Source organism: Drosophila guanche, unplaced genomic scaffold (genome assembly GCF_900245975.1).
Source record: "Drosophila guanche unplaced genomic scaffold, DGUA_6, whole genome shotgun sequence".
Lineage (NCBI taxonomy): Eukaryota > Metazoa > Arthropoda > Insecta > Diptera > Drosophilidae > Drosophila > Drosophila guanche.
In genome coordinates this window covers 4,007,829-4,019,854 of record NW_022995754.1, presented here as the reverse complement: position 1 = coordinate 4,019,854, position 12,026 = coordinate 4,007,829, and the positions used below count along the sequence as shown (strand labels likewise).

The 12,026-nt window shown below is 39.1% G+C and overlaps 1 protein-coding gene across 8 annotated transcripts in view; it reads left to right on the top strand.

The window, feature by feature from the left end:
- LOC117588911 (supervillin) overlaps window positions 1–12,026 on the top strand; it is a 123,798-nt gene that overhangs the window by 14,883 nt on the left and 96,889 nt on the right. The window contains exon 1 of one of the 8 annotated variants that reach the window (XM_034280469.1): window positions 11,258–11,365. The exons of the other annotated variants lie outside the window; for them this stretch is intronic. The gene's annotated coding sequence lies outside the window, so the exon portion shown is untranslated. Of the gene's footprint in view, window positions 1–11,257; window positions 11,366–12,026 lie in introns of those variants that run through there. 8 annotated transcript variants of the gene reach the window in all.

Sequence of the window (12,026 nt, the reverse complement as noted above, 5' to 3'; positions counted from 1 at the left end):
CATACCACATAGCCACACAGCCATTCATTCAACCCAGGGGCTAAGGCAGTGGCTGAGGCTGAGGCAAAGACTAAGACTTGGACTCTGGGGTCCATTGTGTTTTTGCGGCAGCTAACGGCTTGGACTTGGACCAGCAGCAGGTGTCTCCTCTAGTTCATTGTGTGTTTTCTTTGAAAATGTGGCTTACCTTCAACGAAATGGCTTTTTTTGTTGTTGCTGTAGTTTTTGGCTTTGACGATGGCAGGAAGCTGCCGCTATCTTTTGGGTCTCCGTTCTAGAAACTAGTTTTCCGTTTGGGTAGAACGAAACGAAACGAAACGAACGCTTAATGATCAATGCATTTAATCAAAGTAAATTACAGAAAATACCAAAATGAAAAGAATGCACAGAAGAAACTATTTAACGGTGGTGCCCGTCCATTCTCTACACAAAAGTTTGCTTAATGAAGTGAAAATCTTAGTGGATTATTCTTCTTTTTTGTAGCTCAAAGAAGTGAGTTTTTTAGTTGAAGAATCTTACAATCTTCGATGAAAGCAGCTACTTTGCAGCGTTATTCTTTGATAAGAGATTGGTTGGATTTCTGACAGATTTCATTGTTTCTAATACAAAGAAAGCGCTGACATCCCCGCAGTTTCAGGGCAAACCTGATCCACTTGCCCATTTACCTACCTGAGCGTATCTTTAACTCTTTGCTGTATTCTAATCAGCATTCTGTACAGTAGTAGCATCTCTCTGCGGATCTACTCAACCATTCAGACAATGTGGATGACTTTCATTCAGTATCTCGGGCTGGGCCTCAAAACCGCAAACCCCAAATGCATTTTCAAGGCTTCGCAGATCGGTTTCTCTCTCTCTCTCTCTCTCTGACTTTGAATACTTCTCTGCCACAAATATTCTTTGGGTCCCGTTTATGGACTGCTGTTCAAATACTATTACAATTAACCCAATTTTCGCATTTGGTAAATGATTTGCACAAAAACGTCTCTCGTCTGATCACTTTTGAAAGTCTCGTTTTGGGCCTGCTGTTGTCAAAATAAATACTTGAACATAAATCAAAAACCACAATGGGAGCAGAAAATTGTATGAAATATTTTTTGCTTTTGGCCAACGCCAACACTCGTTTACAGAGGCCCACCTGCAATTAGTTTGTGGAGAAAAAAAAGGTGGGTGTCCCATCAACATCTCTCCCACCTATCAGCCACTCTCTTTGGGTGTCTATTGCGCACTCTTTTGCTGTCTTTTTCCTCTCTTTCTCTGCGGCTTTTGCTGTCTGTTTTTGTGTGGATCGTGTGAAATTATCCATGGTTCAATGTTAAGTCTCCTTTTGGGTGCCAGCCATTTACCATTAAATGGTAAATTGTATAACCAATTTCGGGCTACATTGTGAAAGGTTTCTCTCTGTTTTTTTGTTGGTTTTGCTTCGCTGCGACAGGTGACGACACTCTTCAGGTGTCAAGTGCACAGCAATTCGTTAACCAAAAATGGTTTAATTTCATTACATTAATGAGACATTACCTAATTGTTATTGTTGTTTATTCAATGACACTTTTATGTTTAATTTAAAGTCATGATTTGGTTAAAAAGATGTAGAAATAGCTGTAAGATAAATAATTTTGAAGATTATAATAGTTACAGCGGTAAAAATATAATTTTTGGAGAAGAAAAATGTTGCCAAAAGCGTGATTAATGCTTCAAAAATTTCTTAAAAATAGATGAAAGCTTTGCGGAAACCTTCTCAGCTTTAACTCAAATTTTCGGCTGATTTCAAAGCTTCAATCCTTAATTAAAGCCTCTAAAATCTATGTGCTCTTTGACTTTTTCATCCATTCTAACACTAATCTTGCACTAACCGGCCTTGTCAAAAGATACATTCCAAAGTATGTGTGTGTGTATCTTTCCATCGCATGATGCTGCCTGCGCCACTCATTTTCAAAGGCAAAAAGCCAATCCCCTTAACTTGCCCCATCATTCTTATTCTTTCCATTATAAAATGCCGCATCACTCGGCCGCTAATCTCGGCTAACCAATCTGTCCCGACCCCTCTCAGTCGGTCGGAGGGTATTACTCAATTTCCATTGCTCAGATTTCAAATATGCGACGAGACATTGTGGAAGATGCCACACGAAGGGGGCAGGCAGACACCAGAAACAATAGCAACAGTTGACACATTGACAAATGATCTCTGCTGGTGCAGGCAGGCACTCGATAAGGTTCCTCCCGTTGCCACAGACACTGGAGTGGAGTCATACAACAATAGCAGACGACAGGCGGTTTGGTACCAAAAAAATGCGACATATTTTCCAGAATTATTTGTATTTTTATTATTTTTTTATTGAAAACTGAAAGATTATGCTAGAACTTTGATTTCTGTTCCATTTTATTCCCTCAAACCAGACTGCAACAAGATCTTTGCTGATATTGATATGGTTTTGCTCTAGATTTTCAATCACAAAATGTAATTAGAGTATTCGATGCTCAAATGTCGTCTGGTAATTTGGGTTCGTTGCCATTTGATCTCTTTTTCACTGACCAGCGCTAAGCCTTAAGGAATTTTGAGGCTCGGCTCGGCTGGCCACTGTCTCCATTATATTTACGGTTTAAGATTCCGCTGGGTTTTATTTACACTGAATCCTACACTCCCCTTTTTTGACTCGCTTCCTTTTTATTTATGTTGTAGAAGTCCGCTCGTCCCTCTGCCGTTGAGCTGTAGTTTTTGTGAATTGTTTATTGAGGCGTTGACCATATAATTCCTTATTATTCCGCATTCCTTTGGACATTCCTTTGGACATGAAATATGTATCAATTTAATTACCTTTAAGTCCCCGAAGCACCGAAACACGCAATTAAATGGCATGCAACCCCTTTGAACCTTTTGAAACAGTTCAAATTCGACTGAGGTTTATTGAGGTTGATGCAAAACAATGGGAACCACACCCTGAGGAAGGACTGAGGCTGAGCTACCTGAAGAAACCCTGATGGAGAAAAGCGAGAGGGAGAAGAGCAATCTGTAGTAATTCCTTGAAAAGAAAGAATCAAAAGTGTATACTTTTTGATGGCACTCCTCCACTTGATTTCCCTGATTGTTCCTGATTCCTACCTGTTTTTCCTACTTGTTTTCTTTTGTTTCTTTCAGTTTTCCAACGGATTTGGTTTTTCTGTATTTTTCCATGGTGAACATCCACCAAATTCATTTTCTTTTGGGGGGAAACTACACCTACAATAATATTTCCTTGGGGTAGCTACTCCCAGAGGCATTTTCTTTGAGGGGCATGACTTCTTTTTATAGGGGAATATACCGATTGATGCCTTTCCCTTGGCTAAACTCAACCCTAAATGCATTTCATGGATGATTTATCTTTTGACGGGGGCCCCATTTCATGGCCTATCAATTGTTTTGAGCGGCAAAGGCTTTTGGTTTTCTCTTATCTATAATTTGAATATTTTAAGAGGTTGAAGTTCAATGCCGCCAAAAGGCGTGGCCCCGAAAACGTGGCTCCCTCAACCATAACGAGGAGTCGTGTCGGATCTATTGAGGTGTTTTTATCGAAGGCGTTATTCCCATAAAAAAAAAAACAGTTTCCACGCTGAGGAACCCCAAGTTTTAACTACAATTCGGAACTAATCAGCCGGTTAAGGCGTATAGTATTTCCAAGTTAAAATGGAAATGGAAACTCTAGAAACGTAACACACGAGGAAAACTTGTTTTTGTCTGAGGCCAGGCCATGAATCGAGCTAGGCAAGCAATTAATACGGAGTATATTTCTATTTATATTTCTATTTTATCTACATTTAATTTAATCGATGCAAATGCTCGGCCCGCACGAGAGAGTCATGAACAAGGCCCCGCCATTGCCATGCCCCAACTCTGCTACTCCCCAATGGATTGACCTTCGATTGTTGGCTAAGAAATACGTCAAATCCAAAAAAAGTTAAGTTAAGTTAATGGCCATAATTATGTTCGATTAAAGCACTCCGAATGTGTGTTTCTGTACACTCTCTTGTGGCCTGTGGCTTGTGCCGCACGTGTTTGAGGTTTGGACAACAACAAAATACCATTTCATATGCTGATTTTTTGATGCCCCATGTCCATGGACCCATGACACATGTCAGCGGAGGGTAGGAGGGGAGAAACAGTGGTAGGAGATCGGTAGACAGTGGAAGGTAGAGGCAGAGATCGGTAGAGAGTGGAGAGTGGTGGCTGGGGCCGCCTCTATCTACAGGGAATATCTCGCTGCCTCTCTGACATTGATGAAATGGACTTTTTTTTTATGGGCCCATGTTTTCGTACCATAAAGCATTGTGTAATTGTTGTATATTTTATGTACGGCTGGGAGGGAGGTCTGACGCTGTCTCCCATTTTGAATGGCATTTCAAATGGCATTTTTGATTTGTTTTCTTTGTTCCACAGATAAAAGGGAAAATATGTTTTTATACATATGCAATGCAATGAATAATCGTGCTAATTATCAGGAACAAAAACTACTAATAATAATTACGTTTATAAACGATAAGCCAGAGTTCTGTTTTGTGATGTATGGCTAAATATTTCAAACATTTTCCAAGTGTTTTTTCATTGTTTATATTTACTCTAATTTTGCTGTTGCCCCGACTCAATTTTGTGGTCATAATAAAATTTATTACGTGATCCGTTGAGCAAAAACGAGTACATAAATCTTTTGCGTTTAAGTGGAAAAATACTAGAGAAACGAAGAAAGAAAATGAAAATGTTGCGTGTGGTCCAGCGTGTGTTGCAATGAAATGGGGAAATCAAAAGAACAGATTGATATCTAAAGATGGGACATGATCTAGAAACTCGATAAACATGTTTTGGTAGAGAGAAATATTCGTAGGGCATTGTATTCCCTGAATTTCGTTTTAGCTACTGTTTGTCCATTGCCTTTTAATTTTCTGTGGATTTAGATAGATTTGTTTCATCTTTGGAACGTTTTCCTTGTTTCCACTGTGTATATCTGAGTATTCCAATATTTTCTATCTTCTTCTGTAGCATGTTTTCACTATACTTTTGGTTTGCTTCATTGGCTTATTTCTACAGCTTTTATACTCTACACAGCAACCTAGAGACCACACCAGACCCGTGTGGCTGCCGCCACTTTTATTGCATTTTCGCTGCCTCACCGCGAATTGTTCGTAAACAATTTCTGTTATGATACCATTTCGAATCTTTCAATAGAAAAATGAGCAACAGAAAAAAAAGCACCTCCAATGAAGCAATATTCGATGCATTACAATTACAATTACATAAACGAAAACAATTTTTGTATTTTGATTTCTTGGTTTTATGCAGGTTTTTTCTTACATTTTCTTGGATTTCCGATGTGTCTGTTGGTTCCCTTGATTTCCCTTAGACCTCCCATACGATCCGTGCCATTCCTCGAAATGCCCTCATATGACAGCTGTTGCCTTAAACCCCCTCCAAGCCAATTTCTGTTGCTCGTTTATAGGCCTCTAGACCTCTACGATACTTTTGTTGTTTCAAGTAATTCCAAAATCCAATTAAGTTCAATAACAATTAAGTGGAAAAAAGGTTGAACCAAAAAACAACAAAACCCAAACCAAAATCAAATATCCAACTGCTCGTCCGTCTCTGTCTTTTAATTAGTTGAACTTTATTTTCGCTTTTGTTTTTTAACCCTTAGTTTATTGCTCTTAACTCGTTAATATATCGCCTGTCTGTGCCTCAATTTAATTGGAAGCCCTTTAAGGGCAAGTTCGATGATGTATCTTTGTGCCTTTTGATGACAAATCGATGTCAGTAAAAGGGGCAGCCCACAAAAATCGATAAGTGCGTACGGGTGCAGATGGGAATTGCCATTGCTTTGGGCTATGTGTGTGGAATGTTTGGACTGTTGGCTTTCATAAAGAAGAATGTCAAGAGGCCACAATAATTGCAACTAATCCAGAATGAAGGCTTGAAGCGAACCTTGGGCCATACAAATCTAGACCACCTGTCAGAGCCTGTCTGTCGCCCGATCCAATTTGTGTTTGTTGTATCTGTATGTGGGTCTGTTCACAGTTTGTTTGGCATCCATTGACTGTGAAGATTGCTAGAGTGTACCCACAGTGTTCAACCCCGTAATCATCTCTTGCCATTCAATTATGGCTTTGTAGCGGTGGCTTTCAGATATTTTGTTGTCCAGCGGATATGTAAAATGCCGGCTTCCGCAAGGATGTTGACCACAAAAAGCCGCTCAACTCGATCTCTCTCTCTCTCTGTTGCATGAAATTACTTGCAATTTTTATGGGTTTATGTTGATTCTTGAGCTCATGCCAATCTTTGTTTTCCTCTCACTATTTGCTTTAAACTTGGCCTTGCCCTCAGATCGCACAGAAATCAGGTTCCCCACCAACGAACAACTCAAAAAGTGAATCATTCATTAGACATGCCAAATCATTCAGGTATATACACAGCCAAAGCCTGTGCCGGCATTATCCTATATATATAGAGTGTTTCTATATATTTTCTATAATTTTTTTGGCACATTTTGTGGCCTGCCAAAAGTATATTCTCGCTTTGATTCTTTATTTTTGCACGAAAAAGTAAAGAAAAATTGTTCGTCTGTTCAAAAAAGTAAAGAAAATTGTCTGTGTTTGCATAAAAGTAAAGAAAATTGAATAGGAAATATGCTGCAAAATAAGAATTTTTAAAATAAACATTAACAAAACCTCAAAATGTAGGAGAACTACTTATGAAGAGAATGTGGAAAGACAAGGAGGAAAAACCCAGAAAGATGTGAGAAGAAATAGGTGCTTAATAACTAGTCACTGGTCACTCTTTTGGCAGAGGTTTCGTCAACTTTTTAAATGTCTAAGCAGACCGAGAGAATAGTAAAAGTAAAAGCAGATCTAGATCCAAAACACCACTGATTTTCCACACTCACAGTCAAATTTTCGTAGAAAAAATCTCCACTGAAAACGCACCTCCAAATACGCTCCCAACATCTTCCACAATTTGGCAGCTGTCTCAATTTGTGTGCTGCTCAATTGTACATATACTCATCTTCATTATAAACAATCTGATGATGTGAATCTTTTACTCGTTTCGGTTTTTTTTGGGCCATGGCAAAAACCATTTCGTGTAGAGTACAGATATTACGGAAATACCTGACGTACAAATAACACAGCACGAAGATGCACACGTTTTAGGCTGTCTGTGTGTGTGTGTGTGTGTGTGTTTTCTGGCGTTCCAACAGAATCCACGAATTGTTGTATCATTTTTAAACAATTGACTTAAACAAATCCATAATTAATTCCGCCCCAAATGACATTGGGAAGCGCCGCTCCATAACTCTTTTGTGTCTTTTCCTCTCCGCTTAATTGTGTTGGAAGCTCTGGGCGTGGGTCAAGGTCTCGGGTCTGAGAGTATTCAGGTCTTTCTTTCGTCAGAGATTGAGACGGCGACTGCGACGTGTTAATGGCTTGTTAATCTGACTACAACAAGGCAAAAACAAACAACCAACAAGTTAAAGCGACTTCAAAGCGTGCAAAAAAACAAAACAACAACAACGAAAAATGCATTCTCTTACAGTAAAAATGTTTCGCTCTGTTGGAACTGTAACAAAAATCGCTTTGTATGAGAGAATCTGTCTTTAATGGAGTTTTCTTCGTCTCTGTAGGGCCTCACAGATCATAAAAATTATACGACTTGACGTCAAAGTAAAATAAACTTTGCTTAAAGATTTCTCAAAGACTTTGACTATAAGGAAATTGCCTCAGAAGAATTTACACAAACACAAAGGCAGACAAATATGTCAGGGTGTTAATTAAAGAACAGAACTGAGGCAGAAAATCAATTCATTTCACTGTAGCTGAACTTTCAGTTCAATCTTGGGCGTAAAAGTGTTAATTGGAGGAGGAAATAACCGCACCGATCAGACACAGAATTAAACAACGAAGGGTTTTTGATGAAAAAAGAATACCCTTGGTTTAGATTTGAATTTTTTATTTTTAAAAGTAGTTTTTGCCTATCTTCCTTTTCAAAATTTCGTTACTTCATAATTTTGGCAAACATTTTTGTTTATGATTTTGTAAGTTATCTGCCACTCTCCATAAAAAAAAAACATTAACCAGACCATGAAAACAGAAAATACTTTCCTGATAGCCCCCAAGCCCACCCATGGGCATAAAAAGCACTTCACTCTCTTTCGTGTAATTTCTTTAAGCATATAAAATATTAGAAATTCTGCGTGGCTGCCATATTTTGCATATTATACCCGCACGCATAGACCTAACCACAAAACCAACGAAAAAAGAAGTCCCATCGCTTTCATTTTCAAATGCTGCTGCTGCCGGCCAATGACCTTTCCTCGAGAAACACACTTTTTGACCAAAAAGATCTTGGGCTCTGTGGGTGCCGCGTGTGTGCCTCTCAGTCTCAGTCTATTGGTTTACACTTTTCATGCGATGCGGTGTTTGTTATACAAAAACAACTTTCACTGGAAGTCATTAATTTTCAACGAAAATCCAAACGCCAGAGGGCTGACTCTTTGCTGAGACGCTAAGAGATCAGCATTTGATACTCTCGCATGTAAATCGATTTTTAATTGCTCCGAAATGTGCGTTTCATAAGCCGCTCAGCTCCATTCTCCTCTTTTGGGAATTCCTAACAAGCAGGTGGTGAATATCCATTTAAATTTATGAAAATTATATGTCATATAAGATTATTTGTGTTAGAGGATTGACATGGAAAACCAACTAATTTGTAGTATTTAGTTTGGGGTCTGATAAAAGACAGAGAGATTTGCATAATTACGCGAAACTGTTGAAGGGATTTGCGTAAGCATTATGTTATTCGATATGGTGTCGTGGGATTTTTGGATTTCTTTTTTTGTATGAATGAAGAAAAGGTAAATGGAAACAGGTTCAGTCAACTAAATGACGGCTCAATCGATTGGCGTTTAAGTGATAAAATATTGATTGAATGATAGCTGAAAGTTTGCCCGAAAGTGCATGAAGTTCGTTTGGAAATTGTAGAAGAAAGTTTGGTACGCTTAAAGTCATAGGAAATTACTACATAGTCCGCCTAAAGTTTGAGCTGAAACCTAAGTATTATCACTAGAAAAATCCACCTTTAAAAACTGTTTTCCAGCCCTCTCCTGAAACCCTTTTATTAACATAACAAATTCTCACATATTTTCGGTTGCTTTTAATGTAGAAAAAAAAAACGAACAGCCCGAAAAAATATGCATAATTATGCGAGAAAAACTGAATTTACTTCCTGGTTCGAATGTGTGGCTCCCCTGCCCTACCCCGCGGCGCACTCACGCAAGGCATTGCATTACAGCAGCCGGCGCAACAATAGGAACAACTGAGCACAGACAAATAGCAACAATATCACGCACTCGTCATTAGGCAGTGCCACAAGCTGCAACGGCAGCAGTTAGAAGAGAGCTGCCACAAGTTTCAGCTGCAGTTTAGAGAGCTGCCACAACAGTAGACACCCTCCACCGATCGTCCAGACAGAAATGCAACACGTGCTGTGCATAAATAATAATGAAAAACGGTACGAAAAGAAGGGGGAGAAGTTGGTTGGTTTTTCCCAAAGTTTTCCAGGGAATGAGGGAAACGGTCGAGGAGAAGTTCTGTCATTGACCCTTTCTACTGACACGAGAAATTAGTAAAGATTATGCACGCTTCGGTGGAGGTGGAGCTGGAGCTGGAGAAGTTTCAGTAGAAGACAGAGACAGTCGTTTGTTGGGAGATTAGAAGTGAAAGAATCCACAGTGTAGCGCCCGAACCAAGCGAAAAAACCACTTGTTGCCGCTGCTGTCAGAAATGTTTCTTCATTTCTGCCTCTTTTGCATAATATGTGCGATAATCTTCACACTGACACAGATATTTCCACGGAATTTCAGCTTATTTTTTATTGGAGATGGAGATGGAGATGGACTTTTGCAAGCGGATGTTTGCCACATTTTGTAAATAATTTAGCAGACAAGCCAGAGAGTTTGTTTCGCTTTGAAGTTTGTTTGAAAATTTCACAAAATTAAAAGTCATTAAACTTGCATTTCAATTTATTGATATATATTTTGGCAAAATCGAGTTATAGTTCATTAACATTTTCAATTGCTCGGGCAGCTGCCAAAAATCAAGAGTGAATAAGCCAAAATTCAGTTAAAATTAATTTTTATTCGATAAACGAGAGCGAAAACATTTCTTTTCTCCGAGAATTTTGTCAGCCAAGGTTGCAGCTGGCTTTCAGGTGTGGAAAGAAGACTCACCAAATTTCCTGAGATACTCTGACCCATATCTGCCTGTTACATTCGGATTCCACTCTAAATATATAGGTAGCATCTACAAAATGTCTATCTAATATTAGATTTCACCCACTTACGGTGCGGCATGCACTTTAGTTTTTGCCTTCGAAGCACAAACATCTTCCGCATAGCACTCGAATCGTTCTTTTGCTGATTTTCTTTCTTTCGGTTTCTGTTTTCCAAGCTGTCTAAATATTTTCGTTTTGTTTTAGATTGTTTTTTTTTTACCTCAAGTTAATTGCATTAGGTAAAATTTCGGTGAAATGATTCATTCTGGCATATTTATTTGACAAAAGTAGAGCAATCTTCGATCGGCATTATAGAGAGCCTATGCGGCGGCTATTTTTGGGGGAAAACATTCATAACCCCAGAAGTTGAGTTCCGAGGCAGAACCAAAATGAATCTTGACATTAATGATGCTGTTAATCGGGCAACAAACAGACAGACAGTCGTACTCGTTCTCGTTTCAGAAAAAAAGGTGACACATTTTTACTGCTAGGGAGAGAGGGTGGATCTTGGCAACGCCTTCACCTGAGTTGATTTTTTTTCTTCATTAGTTTTATCTATAGTACTTTTCAGTCTTAATTAGAGCGCCTAACAGTTCATTGACTTTACCCTTCGCTCCACTCACTACTAATACACTTTTAATGATCGTAAATACAAACAAAATCTAAAGGGAAAAAATCAATTTAATTTCAATTTTGTGTTTACTTAATTGAGATTTGTGCCCTAGGGAATCCTACGCTACACTCCGCCCTACATCATATCACGCCTTCGATGTAAAGTTCTGCGCTCTCTCTTTAAACCCAACCCACCCCTTTCCTCCACTTGCCTGTAGCTCTCTTAAGTTCTTTCGGCTGCTCTCTTACGTCCAGAGGGAGGGAGCTTCTTGTGTGTAAAGCTTTTGGATCCGCATCGCATTGGGATCGAACTGTGTGCCGCCACACACAGTTTTTCCTTTACTTTCAGTCAAGAAAAAGCCCGTGCCCGTGTCGGTTTGAATCGTTCGTTTCGAAAGCGGCCTCGTATGGGATCGCAGAACGGATTTTATCTGAGTTATAGTAGCTATAGCCATCGCACACATAATTCCCGTACTGTTTCTTACACATCCGTTTTATTTATAAGTTTTTCCACAGTGTTTTTTTGCTCTTCTTTTGGTTTGTTTTTGGGGATTCGCCATTTGAGTTTGGGGAATCCGAATGCCTTTTGTGTGGATTCTCGTCTTTTTTTTCGCGCAGCCTGGAGTTGGCGTGTGATTATTTATAGATAGTTTCCCCCGGCATACGTTTGATATACGTTTCTATTGTTGTTTTTTTCTGGTTCGGCTTACGCCATAGATTCGGACGTGGCTGCGGTCCGTGCGTATGAGTGATTTTCAGCCTCTATATAGGTCTTTTTTCTTCTCAAAACTTTTTTACTGGCAAAATGCCCGACATTACGCAGCTGTGTAGGAGACCCATAAATTCCTCTAACCCCTAGCGAAATATTTCTCATGTAATTTACATAAATATAGTTTATAAATTTAAACTATAAAATAACTTTAAGCAGATGCTGAATCACGTTTCAGAGGCAGCAAACGGAGAACAAAAATGTATTTAGGGGCAAATTTCCATTCGTAAATCAGTGCCTGACAAGACCGCAAGACATGACATGTTTGATGGGCAGAAGTTTTGTTGAAAAGTTCTCAACATTTTTGTGTTCGTTTTTATGAAAGTTTGAACAGTCTCAAGAGGGGGAACGTTGCGATCTTTG